The following is a 14,348-nucleotide window of genomic DNA, read 5'->3' as shown; positions in this document are numbered from 1 at the left end:
CTCTGGAGTCTGGGGGTGAGAGAGAGAGCTAGGTTCAGACGGTAAGGCTTCTCTGTCTCCCCTGCTTTGCTGCTGCTTCACCTCATGGCCGAAGAGAGCAAGCCTCCCTCCCCCCACAACCTATATAGCCCCTGTGACCTCATTCATCTGGTCCAGTGGAGGTCAGCCCCAGTTGGCTGTTGGCCAACCAATTTGAAATACATCACCTGTTACCAGGCAGATTCCAGCTCCCCAGGTAGAAACCCCCCACCCAGGTGGCTGATGCCAGTCACGTAGGCAGAGGGAGCAGGTTTCCCCTCTCCCTCAGGAATGCAGCCAGCTCAGGTTACCTAAAGAGATACAGTAAAGGTGTGTCTCCTCTGTGCTGGCCCATCTAATCACATAGTCACAGGGCAGAGATTTTGGGGAGAAACCAAGGTGGCTTTCTGCCACACGTGGCACATCAAATTCCCCACATCCACCAAACACATTAAAGGGGAAAGACTGCTGCTCCAGCACCCAGTGCATCGACACCTGATTGGGTTACTCATTGATATGCAGATAGATCACTTGCAATGCTAATTGATTGAATGCAGCTCCCATTACCGGTAAGAGTCCAATACCCCCACCCCCTTGCTTGGTGGTGGTGCTATGATTTGAGAAGCGGCCCTGCTTCCTACGTGTAATCAGTGTTGCTTTGTGGATGGGATGAGCAAGGAGGGGCAAATGGAGATTTAAGAAGAAATGCATGAGGACAGGGACATGAAAAATGGTGACAAAATGAGTGAAGATGCAAAATGAAGCATCTGGATGACATGAGTGAGAAGGAGGAGGAACTGTTGCTAAGTACCCTGCTGCTGGCCTTGGACTTACTGCATAAAATAGAGGTACACCTAATGATGGTGGTGTGTGCTATGATCCTGCTTCTAAATGCTTGTCATGATATGCCTGCACATAGATGCACCATGCAAAAAAAAAAGCACTTAGGTGTGCAGTGGAGTGGGATAGCTGAGAATCATGCACAGAAGTGGATGCTGACAGGGCTCTATGGATCACCCTCAGGGGCAGCAACTGCAGGGTCTGGGCCCATGCCAGCAGCTTGGGCTGGTGGAAGTGAATTGTACAGATCACTTGGAATGATCAACAGAGCCATGGGCAGCAGATGGAATGCAATAATACCAGCATGGAGACGCTGGCCAGGCAGCCCTTGGGTGAGATTGCCTGGCAGCACATATTATGGATGCTGCTGACAACTAGCAGTGATTGTTCTTCCCACTGAAATAAAATTCTTGCCTATTTATGCCAGAAACCATCTGTGTCTGCAGTACATTTTTTGTCAAAAGTGGCAGGGAGAAGGTTTTGGTGTGGATAGTGGGGACAGGGGGTTGGGATGGATGGGCAGGGCATGGGGTGAGGAGTTGGAGCAGCTGCCTGGACTGGGATAGGGGGTTACTGTTTGCAGGCTGGCATTGGGGTGAGGGGGGTGTGGGCATGCACAGCTCAGTGTCTGTTACTGCCTGGCCACCCTGGATCATGTACTGTGAATTAAATCTCTCCTTGGCTGGGAGGTGGGGGGAGGGAGAGCCTGCAGGAGTCCTCAGGTGTTTGGTGTGTGTGGGGTGGGGGGGGGACGGGGTGTTGTTTGCCTTGGTTCTTGGGAGAACAAAAATCCTCCTAAAGGTGTTTGCAGCTGAAATGCTATATCCAACCTCTTCTTAGCCACCTTTTTATATCCACAACTGTGCAAAGAATGCTTTTTGGAGTAAAGGAAAGGTCTCAGTTTACTACACCATAATTGTTTAATCAATGTGCTGAGCTGCGTCTACATGTGGAAAGATGTGGGGGATAGATGAGGGGGGAAGTGCAGTCCATAGTCACCCCAACATTTCACAGAGCCATGTGCCATGGAAAACACACAATTGTGTGCATTATGTGTAGGTATTCCTGGTGTCACAGGGCAGGGGGAGGGGAAGGGGGAAGCAGCCCATATCAGGGGTCCCCATGGAAACTGTACCAAGCCGACTGCTGGGGAATGCTGGGAAATGTAGTCCTGAAACATGGAAAACTAAGTGTTGGATGGAGCCAAGGTCCTTCACCCCTATTGCACTACACAATGCTAAGTTTTGTAATGAGCATTAATTGCACACATCTGTTTTGCACCAATCACTACCAACACCAACAGCTGCAATGGCCACTGATGTGGAAGAGGATGAGGAACAGGTGTGCCAACCACTCCTTCACCACATAGAAATTTATATTTCTGTGATATACGCTTTTTTAAAACTATATTTATACTATTTTCTAACATGGGAATTCATGCTGTTCAGGGGTGTGGGAAGGGATGATGCACACAGCTTGGTGTAGAGGTCCCAGCCATGGCCATCTGGTGGAGACCAGAGCCTAGGGCGTGTAATTGGCAGGGTTTTGGGGTGGCTGCAGCTTGGCAGGGGCAGGAAGGGGTTAGCATGAGGGTCCCAGTGGGGGCAAGGATTGAGGAGGAAGGGGATTACTAGTATATTACTTATTGGTTTACTGGTGAACATGGTCCCCCTGCTGTAATTCAGTAGGGAAGAGAGCAGTGGGGTAGATTGGTATTCAGCTTCCCCTGCTGGAATTTACAGGGAATTACACACCAGGCTTAATTAGTTTGAAAGCCCAGTCTGTGCAAACACTGATGCGATGCTCCAAAATAAACACATTTCAATTTTATAAACCTATATTTTTGGTAAAAATATATTTTTCTATCTATATAAGATTATATATGTCTATGCTCTAACCTATTACATCCCCAAAGGATTAAACCTACCCTGCTAGAGAAAATCGCACCTGTGCAAAGGCCCACTGACCACCTGTACCTGTTACAATACCCGCAAACATGCGCAACACACACAAACAAAATCTCAGTCCTTTTCTGGTCCCTCTGACCAGCCCTCTCTTCATTTCCACCCCTGCCCTGCATGAGGGGTCAGGTACTCGGCTCAACTGTTCTCTCCACTGTTGTCGCTCCAGCTTCTGCTGGAGGATCCACTGCTTCTGCTGCTGTCGCTGTCCTCTATTCCACTTGTCTGTTCCTCTTCTCCACTGCTTTTGCTCCCTTCTTCACTTGGCAGGAAGCACCAGATCACCGACCATCAATTTTGCAATTTTGGTCACAGTTGCATGGTCCTGTGCCACGTGTCCTTGTGCCCAGTGGCCTTTGCTGTGTCGTCTCCGTCCTCTGCTACTGATTTCTGGTAGGAGGTCTGGAGTTCGCTCAGCACCATCTTCACGCAGCCTGCTACTTCTATGTCTGTTTCTCTGTACAGGAGGAGGTTCCTGGCCTTCCACAAGGCGCTCCTGACACAGGATGCAAACTGGTTGAAGCAGTGATGGGCTCTCCTGGTGTTTGGCAAGTGCCTGTACAGTGCGGCCTTGCTGGTTAATCAGCTGACATTGATCACTGCCTCGCAGAGCTGCTTCACCCTTTTCCATACCTCCTTGGTGCAGGTACAGAGCCACAAGAAAAGCTCTATTGTCTTGGTGGCCCCATGGCAGTTGGGCCACGGGCAGCTGGGTCTCCCCAACTGCCCCTCTCTATGGCTCCGGGCCTTCACTGGGAGAGCTTGGTGAGCTATGAGCCAATTCAGGTCCCTGTGATCTTTGTGCAGCTCCTTGTGGTGGGTGCACTCCCACATGGCTTGGCATGTGTTGCTCGGGAGCAGGGCCACAAATCTGTTTAATTTAATTAAAATTAAACCCTGTGATGTGTACAAGTGCCCCTAGTTAGGGTGATCATACGTCCTGGAGTGCCCAGGACAGTGCCGCTGACTTGGGGTGGGAGGGCAGAGAGGCAGGGTCGTGGATGTCCAAGTTGTCCCAGATTTCCTTATATCTAGTCCAACTCCATGTCTGAGGCAGTATCATCCCCATCCAAATCATCCTGTAGAAGTCCATTGCCTAATCTCTTAGCAAAACTACATAGACAACCTTGACACAATGCAAGATATAACCACCCTAACCTGCCACAGGTAAAGCAGGGGGACCAACATCATGTTGCTGTAAAGGTTGTTAATATACACTAAGATCCAAGGAAGAAAGTCATGCTTCCCCTGCTACAGAGGAAGGCAAAAATCTCCATAGTCCTTATCGATTTGACCATGGGGTAAAATTCCTTTTTGACCCCAAACATGTTGATCATTCGGGCTCTGAGCAGAGGGGTAAGACCCTCTAGCTAAGAATCTCTGTCTTTAAATCCCAGTAGGAGCATTGGTATACTCTAGTCAAAATCCCCAGCCTTGGCTGCAGACAACACCTACAGCCTCTGAGGAGGGCTTAAAAGAATTCTGACACATAGCAGAGAGGAGAAATTCCCTTTTAGTCCCCCATGCGGCAACCAGCAAAGCCTGGGAGCATGGGAAATACCCATAGTACAACATAGGCATAGTTAGATCACCCTGACCAGTGGCTGTCCAACTTCTTCTTGAACACCTCTAGGGATAAAGCCCATAACTTCCCTAGGCAGCCTATTCCACTACCTCGATGTTCTAAGAGTGAAGTTTTTTTTCTGGGATTTCCAGTCTAACTCTACTTTGCTGCAACTTCAAGCCACTGATCCATGTCCTGCTTCTTGCAGCAAGAGAGAAGAGGTGTTTTCCCTTTTTATGACAGTCCTTCAGGCACTTTCATTTAAGAGGCACCATGCTAGCAATCTTCCTTTTCCACAAGGTGAATACACCTAGCTTCTTCCATCTTTCCTCATATGACTTGCCTTCTACACCCGTTATCATTTTTATCACCCATCTCTGGACCCTCTCTAACTTCTTTTTTAAAAACACAGAGCCCAAAACTGAACACAATATGCTAGATGTGGCGTAAGCAGTGCTGGGTAGAGTCACTATCACCTCCTGTGTCTTGCACCTAATGCTTCTATTGATACATTAAAAAACTGCATTCCATTTTTGTGCAGCTGCATCACACTGCAGATTCCTATTAAATCTGTGACCTACCCGGACTCCCAGATTCTTCTCTATAGTGCTGCCATCCAGCCAGGTGTCACCCAATGCAGTCCCACTATTGAGCCTGTTTATCAGCTTGTCTGCTTACTGCTCTGCTTGCTATTTAACTGACTTATAACAAAATTGTAAAATTGATGGTCGGTGATCTGGTGCTCCCTGCCCAGACTCGGGAGGCACTAGTCTCCCATACTGCTCTGTCATGACTTTCAGAAAGTGTGTTAGTACTTTTGTTTTACCATATTTACTCAAATACAAATGTGTTTTTTTTTCCTCTCAAACAGCATGGGGAAAAAGCCCCTCATCTTACATTTTCATACAAGGAAACCTCAGAAAATACATTGTCTATCATTAAACTGTTGCCAAAAGCAGCATATGCTCAGCAATGGAAACCCAATTATAAAGCTGATTACATGTAGCCAACACTGAGTGTGACTATAAAACACATGGACCACAATAATCATAAATACAACGATTAATTGGGCAAACATACTGATGGGGACCTTTTTATTTCAAATTTTATTAAAAACGCACTCATCACTTTATACTTAAAAAGCTTCATATATTGCACATCCTTGTTTTACCAAGACTTCATAGTGCAATACAACTACACATATTAAATAACATACATGGAGCTTGACCACCTTGGCAATGGCAACCATCACCTACTGGAATTCACCATCCAGCACAGGGTGTCAAAGGCCTGCAGCAAAGCAGCAGCCCTGGATTTCAGAAGGGTGGATTTCAATGAGGTAGGGAGACTAATTGGGGAGGCACTAAGGTACTGGAGGGGAGGGGAGTTGGGAGTCTAAGAAGAGTGGTTGTTCCTTAAGGAGGTGGTCCTCCAAGCCCAAAGTGTGACAATCCCCATGCAGATCAAAGGGGTCAAGAGTGCTCAGAAGCCCCCAAGGCTCACCAAAAGCATCCACAAATGCCTCAAAGCCAAAAAGGAGGCGTATGCCCAATGGAAGGGAGGGGCCATAACCAACAAGGATTATACTTCCATTGCCTGCGATTGTAGGGGGGCTATTAGGAAGGCTAAGGTGCGGATGGAACTGGGGACTAGTGATCTGAATCAAAGATAACAAGAAGTCCTTTTTTAAATACATAGCGGGTAAAAAGAAGGTGCTAAATAATGTGGGACCACTCCAGGACAAGCTTGGTAATCTGGTGGTAGCACCAGATGACAAAGCTAATCTCTTTAACAGATTCTTTGCTTCCATTTTTCTGAACAGGGACAGAGACATCCCCCCTGACTGGGATCCTGGACAGACCCAGGGGAGGCGCAGCCAGGCCCAGGGTCAGTGAGGACCTAGTCAGAGAACTTCTGGAGGAAGAAGATGTGTTCAAATCAGCAGGTCCTAATGTTCTCCATCCCAGAGTGCTTAGGGACCTGGCAGAGGTCATTGGAAGTCACAAAAGGCTTGGCACAGCTTTATGAGCACTCGTGGTGCTCTGGTGTGGTGCCTGATGACTGGAAAAGGGCCAATGTGGTTCCCATTTTCAAAAAAGGGAGGAAAGAGGACCCAGGAAACTATAGGCCCATTAGTCTTACCTTGGTCCTGGGGAAGCTCTTTGAGAAAATTATCCAAGAGCACATCTGCAAGGGGCCAACAGGGGAGTTTATGCTTAGAAGCAATCAACATGGGTTCATTAGAGACAGATCCTGTCAGACCAACTTGGTGGCCTTCTATGACCAGGTCACAGAAGCCTTGGATGCAGGTGTCACGGTAGACATAGTCTTTCTGGACTTTAGGAAGGCCTTCGACACTGTCTCTCACACCATCCTCATTAAAAAATTAGGTGTCTGTGGTGTTGATGCCTACACAGTCAGATGGGTCTCAAATTGGCTGGAGGGCTGCACCCAGAGAGTGGTGGTGGATGGGTCATTTTCAACCTGGAGAGATGTGGGCAGTGGGGTTCCCCGGGGCTAGGTCCTCGGGCCTGCACTGTTCAACATCTTCATCAGTGATTTGGACGAGGGGGGTGAAAAGCACCTTGTTCAAGTTCACAGATGACACTAAGATGTGGGAAGAAGTGAGCACGCTAGAAGAGAGGGACAGGTTACAACTAGATCTCAACAGGTTACAGAAGTGGGTGGATGAGAATAGGATAGGTTTCAATATGGACAAGTGCAAGGTACTGCACCTGGGGAGGAAGAACCAGCAGCATACCTACAGGCTGGGGAATTCCCTTATTCCAGCTGCCTGTGAAGGGTTTAGGATTGAGAGTATGGTCAAGGGTAGAAAGGTAAGAAAGGTTTATTGACTTAACAAAAGCACAACTATGTGTAGTAACAAGACAAACAATGACAGATAAGAACAATTCATGTTGGCAACTTATTGGCAGTCCCCTCTGATGCCTGTTGTACAGCAAGTTTCTCTTTCCACAAAGTTCAGCAAAGTCAGGTGTCCCCGATCAGCACTGTTTGAGAGGTACTGGGAAGGACCCTGGAATTCAGTTCTTGGGCTCCTTGAGGTCCACGGGTCCACTGATCCAGGCCAACAGCTAACTAATCCTTTTCACAGAGCTGTATCTTCTGAATGGTTTCCAGATATTCCAGCTAATTTATAGTTTCTGAATGGTACTGATAACGTACAACCACTTGGATTCCTTTTACTTCAACTGTCCTTAGACTGACCAATAGCAGTATAAGCCTTGCATTCCTTTGATATTGTAATTTTAACTATGCCACGGGGCCTTACTACTTCAAGGCTTTGCTAAATTTACTAGGCCTTACTTTATACAAGGCCTCACTACATCTTAAACTTTAATTAGGCTTTTAGCAACAACATACAGATATCTAAACAAATACAGAAAAACACTTAGTCTAATCTTCATAGAGCCTTCAGCAAGCAACTTTATCACACAGGCATACTTTTCAGCTGTCACACTCCCTTCTTGTCAGCACAGAGGCAGAGAAGGATCTTGTAATCACTATTGATTCCAAGATGAAGAGGGGCTGCCAATGTGGGGACACAGTTAGGAAGGCTAACTGCACCTTGTCATACATCCATAGATGCATCATGGGCAGGTCCAAGGAGGTGATCCTTGTGGCAGGAAGCCACCTTTTTTTCTCCCCAAAATCTCTGTGCTGTGACAATTTGATTAGGATGGGCCCAGCAGAGGAGACGCACCTTTACCCTGTCTCTTTAGGTAACCTGAGCTGGCTACGTTCCTGAGGGAGGGGGGAAACCTGCTCCCTCTGCCTACGTGGCTGGTATCAGCTACTTGGGTGAGGGGCTTCTACCTGGTGGGCTAGAGTCTGCCCAGTAACTAGTGATGCATTTCAAATTGGTTGGCCGACAGCCAACCGGAGCTGGCCTCCACTGGACCAGGTGAATGAGGTCACAGGGGCTATATAAGTTAAGACTGCCCAGGAAGAGGGAGCAGCAGCCATGTGGAGGACTCAGAGAGAGGAGCTTTACCATCTCAAACTGGCTCTCTCCCCCATAACTCAGGAGTGAGGAACAGCCTGCCTCCAGAGGGAAACTCCAACAGCCTCTGGATGATGCTTGTGAGTAAGCTACTCGAGATCTGATTAGATATCTAGCTGGCAGTAACTCAGATGCATGATCAGAAGGCTACCTCAGCCAGACTGTTTTGCTCTATGGGATTTCTATGAGACTGCTCTATCCTGTACCCTATTTTTACCCTACCCCTGTAATCAATAAAGTTCTCCTTTGTGACCAGTGTAGGAGACTTATTGAAGGGTGGGCCTAAATTATGCCTAAGAGGCCACTTAGGTCTGCGGTAAGGGAGACTTTCCTTTTTGGCCCCCAACTTGGGGAAGTGCCCCATGTGCCTGGACTGGGTTGAGTACCTGTAGGACTATTAGGCCTGTGTTTCCCCGAGGACACAGGGCCGAGAAAGTCCCTTCTTGGGGCGGTGGCAGCTTATGTTACCCCCAGGCTAGCGAGTGTGCTCCAGGAAGGGGAACAGCCCCAGGGAGGCACTCGGAGCCTGGAAGGTGGTTGGGTGCAGGGAGGTGGGTGGCTCAATGCAGGAGCACCCCCTACTGGCCCACCACAATCCTCCTCCTCTATGTGACACTGGTCAGGCCGCAGTTGGAGTACTGCATCCAGTTCTGGGTGCCGCACTTCAGGAGGGATGAGGACAGCATCAAGAGGGTCCAAAGGAGGGCCACTCACATGATTAGCAGGCAGCAGGGCAGGCCCTACGAGGAGAGGCTGCGGGACCTGAACCTGTTCAGCCTCCACAAAAGAAGGCTGAGAGGGGATCTGGTGGCCTCCTATAAACTTGCCAAGGGGGACCATCAAACAATGGGAGAGTTCCTGTTCCCCCAAGCACTACCGGGGGTAACAAGGAACAACAGCCATAAGTTGATTAAGAGTAGATTCAAACTAGATGTCAGTAGGCACTACTTCACTGTCAGGGTGGCTAGGAGCTGGAACCAACTTCCAAGGGAAGTGGTGTTCACCCCTACCCTGGGGGTCTTCAAAAGGAGGCTAGACAGCCACCTAGCTGGGGTCATTTGACCCCAGCATCCTTTCCTGCCTATGGCAGGGGGTTGGACTAAATGATCTGCTTAGGTCCCTTCTGACCCTGCCAACTATGAAACTACATCAACTTCCCATAAAAACTCCTTACAGAACTCTATTTCTTTATACAGAACCACATGAATATCAATTAAACTCCTTCTAAACCCTCCCCCTCAAAAAAACTATTTCCTCAGTAACCATCTGAAACTCTCCACTCTCCCATCAGTCCTCTCTGTTGGTTCAGTGAAACAAGTGTGTCAAGTCTTTTATACTCCATTTCTTCTCCACCTCCTCTTCTCCACTCTTTTACTTGTTCTGATCAATGTAGTATTTCAGGTTATGCAGCCCCAGCTTCAGATACTCTCTTTCAGTGAAAGCCAACCCCTTAAAAACCCAGAGGTTTCTTACTTTTTTCGTATACTGGCTTTAACACTTGCTAACAGTATCTTTAATATTGTTTCCTCAGGCCCTTTGGTACGGACCTGTAAAGTGCCATCTCTTTTGTTAAGGACTGTCTTATTTTTGTGACACTCAAAAAGTGACATACCATTTCCAAAACAACCTTTGCGTACGTACAGTCCCAAACACATGTCCCACTGTCCTTCAGCCTTGTACCTCTCCCTTAGACACTTACACCTCCTTCCCCTCTCTTATCTTTGTGTGTCTGGCAATGCATCCCCTCCCTGGATTGAGGACCCTTCTTCTAGTTTCCTGTTCTGTGGTTCTGATCCTATCTTGCCCCCACCGCTCCCCACCAGCTTCTTTCCACTTTGTCTTCTTGTGCCTTTTAGGCAGAGCCAGGTGATCCATGGGGCAGAAATAAAGGGGTCAGATAACCAATAACATCTTGTATAGGTGCAAGACTCAGGCCAGAAAGGGGCAATCTGACTGTGGAAGCCACCGGGGACAGGACTTTCTCCGAGAGACGTGGAATCAGATCCCAGACTGTGGCAAGAACACTTAGAAGGAAGCCCCAAGTGAAGGGAAGCTGAGGCTCTGCATAGGAAGCAAGCTAAGTGCCATGGCCTTTTTCTGTTTTGTTCCCTTTCTATTTGGAGCCTGCCACCAAGGGGATTTGGTGAACCCCATGTAGGACATTTCTTTGAACTGGGACCAGCACTGGTATTTTGTTTGTCATTTTTCCTCGGAGGATCACAGTGTGGTTGAAGGGTCACTGAAAGGGCCCCCTAAACTTGAAATTCAGCAGAGTGAACATGGCCAAAGGAGGCCTAGCCTGCCTGGACTGTAAGGCAGGAGGGCAGCAGGGGAAAATAGGACTCAAGGCTGCTAGCTATCTACAAAGAGAATATTGCAGACCCTGGAACCTGACGTCACGGGGCATGGCCAAAGCTGAGTCAGGAGCTTGTGGCCCTGAACAGCTCAGTAAAAGTGGAATGAGGCCGGGGAGCCATGAAACAGACAAGGGCCCACTTCTTCAAAGTGTGCCTTGCCCTCTGTACATGCTCCCTTACAGACTTTTTCATTAACTGTTTTTGGCAGGCAAGAATACTGAATGGGGGAGACATACCAGGTGGTGCAGGCACTAGGAGACCTTTAAAGGCAGGAACACTGTAGTGACACCCATAAGTAGCCTACGCAAAGATATGAATGAGCAAAGCTTTGTGGATGTTTTCTTAGACACAGCCCTTTACCATTAAGGTAGTCTTCTTTGCTTGAGTTTCAGATGGTGCCCTATATTCTAGTCTTGATGACATTGGCAGGTGAGGAGTAAGAATTGGATTTACATCATTCTTGCAGGTGCATAGTAGGGGGAAATGTATAGGCCACTTCTAGAAATTATGATTATTAATATCCTTTAAAGAAATTATTCCTATATTCAGGAAATCGACTCCTTAGAGCTTGTTCAGGAAGGATAGGTAGAGTAAAAAAGCAGGAGGTGGTGTCCTATATATAAAGGTATGATGTACGTGTGTTTTGAAGTGCAGTACAAAATCAAAGACAGGCCTGTTGAAAGCCTCTGGGTAGAGGTTAGGGGAGAAAGCATTAAGACAGATGTCAGGATGGGCATCTGCCACAGGCTACCGAACAGGAGCCTGTGGATAAGGCCTGCTTTAAACAACTGATGGAAACTTCCAAATTTCAGGACCTAGTTGTCATGGGGAATTTCAATTATCAGGTCATCTTCTAGAAGGGAAACACAGCAGTGCACAAGCAGTCTAGCAAGTTCTTGGAGTATGTTGGGGATACATTTTTTAAAGTGCCTGTTACATGTATAAGGGACACTTCCTTACCAAGTGTTCTAAATCGGGCTCTGCCCAAACTCTTCAGGGAGATTGTCCCAACAGGGACACCATAGTTGTAGTTCAGCTTATTTCCAGCCAGGGGATGCAAGATTTAAAAAACAGGGAGCCTGGGAAAATTCCAGCCCAGGGATTGGCTGGGCAGCTCCCCTTAAAACTGGAGTGTCTCCCTGCCCCCAGGGTGGAGAAAGAGAGAGGCACACGTTGTGCGAGAAGGGCTGAGATGAGCCTGCAGTATGGTCCCTCCCCATGGTTGCCTGCTGGACACCTCATGGGTGGGCTAGAGGCCAGGAGAGCACCTAAAGGGTCTAGAAAAAGAGAGCAGACCCCTAGAACCAGCAAGTGAAGTTCATGAGTGAGCTGAACAAATTCCTTAGGGTGGGGACACAGCCCTGGGAAGCTCCTGGAGAGCAGGGCAGCAATTTCCCGCTGGGTTTGGGGACTTGGGGGCTGGTCAGAGCGTGATTAAACCCTTCTATGTGAGTGGTTGAGAAAAGGACTGTGGCAGAACTGGATGGCTTGGTGGAAAGAGACGCCAGCTAGGGAAATTCCCCAGGATGCCTGCATGGGTTGAGATCCAGGGAGGTACAACCTGAGGGGAAGCTTCAGTGTGCTTGAGTGCCTTAAGGCAGGGGTTGTCAACCGTGAGTACATGTACCCCTGGGGGTACTTGGGACGGCTGCATGGGGTATGCGGTGGCAGTGCAGAGGAGCGGGGGTACTTGGGAAGTGTCAGTGTCAGGGGCAGGGTCACCGCTGCCATCCATCACTCTGCATTGCTGTTGTGCACCGCTTCCCTGCACCCAAGCACCTCCGCTTCTCTGCACTGTTGGCTTTGCATCTGGCTGAAGGGAGGTGCGGAGGGGGTTGCTGATGGCTGACCAGATGCAAAGTCAGTGGTGCGGAGAAGCTGAAGTACCTGGGAAGCAGTGGCACGGTGGGTAGGGCCACCACCATCCATTACTCCATGCTGCCACCGGGTGCTGCATGCCACTTTCCTATGCCCAAGGATTCCCACTTCTCCATGCTGCCAGCTCCATGTGCAGCTGGCCGTCAGCACCCCCTTACCCCCCGACATGTGGCAACAGCACTGGGTATTTAGATCGTGGCAGGGCGGCTGCTGTATGTGGGGGACATACCAAGATAGATAGAGATTAGCAAGATCAGTGAGGGAGGAGAAAAAAAATGTGCCAGCTACCCTGAGATCCCTTTCCCATTCTAGTAATGGGCCTTGTTAACTTACTGTAGTGGAAGTAAAGAAAGTTTCACTGCTTCCTGTCCAAGAACTTCTACTCTGCTAGAGATGAGCCCCCATCAGTCTATCATCCTCCTTTATAGATTCATTTGCATTCTATGGAGACTTGTCAAAAATAATCCAGAGAAGGAATTCTTGAGAGTTGGCAGTTTTTGTGTCCATAGTCAACAGACTAGAGGAGGAGTAGACAATTTTGTTTGGGCATCAATAGAGCAGCCTCTCAGCTGCACGGTATCCTTCCCTAAAAATCACTGGAAATCAAACCGATTCCATGGTCCTTTCAGGGAGACTAACAGAAAAGGCTTCTTTCCCCAGTGAGAATGCTCCATCTTGTCTGCAGAAGAAAGGTAACAGTGGGCTGTTTATTAGGAGAGAAGTACCTCCATTCTTTCCAGTTCTTCCTCCATCTATTCAAAAAAAAAAAAAAAAAATCACAGCAGCTGGTCATCTACATATACGGATCCAAAAAACACATGAGAAAATCCATGCTTTCATAGCAGCTGTACAAATGCGGGCCTTTTAAAGAAGCCCAGTCTGCATGGCAAGCAAATAAACCACACTTTACTGGAATGGTTTAGTCAGGGACAATCCTGCTTTGATGAGGGTCTGGACTAAATTAGTCTGAGGTCACTTCCAGCCCTATGTTCTTATTCTTATGATTTTATGGTCCAGTAAGACATCACAGATACCTGCAGCCAGGCTCATACAACAGTTTAGGTCCATATTACAATTGCCCACTGTTGCAAGTTCATCTTAGCCAGTCTCACACAATTATTGCATCCAACTCTGGGTCATAGCACCCTTGCAATGCCTTGGCATGGTGTCTGCTGTATATATGCAATTAAACATCTCAGAACAATCCCTTAATAATCCCCCCACCCTCCAGTGCCCATAAAAGCTCAGAGCAATGCCTTTGGCTTGCCTATTGTCTTGCTGCAAGCATAAGAATACTTGAGCCTTTGTCTAACTCTTGTTTCTTTCATGGTTGGTTCAAATGCGTCTGACATGCCACTAATCTGGCCCTGGTTGTATGAGGCTGTCTGCATATACGCTCTGGAAAACAGTAATAAAAAACATAAGAGGATCAGCGCAAATTAAACTTTCATAACATTTTTCAGACAGTGTCTTGGTTTTGTTCTGTGTCACAGAGTCCACAGGCAAGCACAACAATCAGTGTGAATCAGCAAAAATGGTTGTCCAGTGACCTTCCTTGTGTGGGGCTTCCCCTGCCTGTCCCCGACACAGGAAGGTGTCATTAGATGAAATAACTGCAACATGGGGCAGCTAACCAGGAAAGGCTACCCCAGGCCCTATCACTCCTAGACCCAGAACTGTGCATGGGATACCCCTTCACAAGGCAC

The sequence above is a fragment of the Crocodylus porosus genome, unplaced genomic scaffold (assembly GCF_001723895.1).
Source record: "Crocodylus porosus isolate Cpor-Errol unplaced genomic scaffold, CroPor_comp1, whole genome shotgun sequence".
In the NCBI taxonomy this organism is placed as follows: domain Eukaryota; kingdom Metazoa; phylum Chordata; order Crocodylia; family Crocodylidae; genus Crocodylus; species Crocodylus porosus.
Note: the sequence above shows the minus strand (reverse complement) of the source record.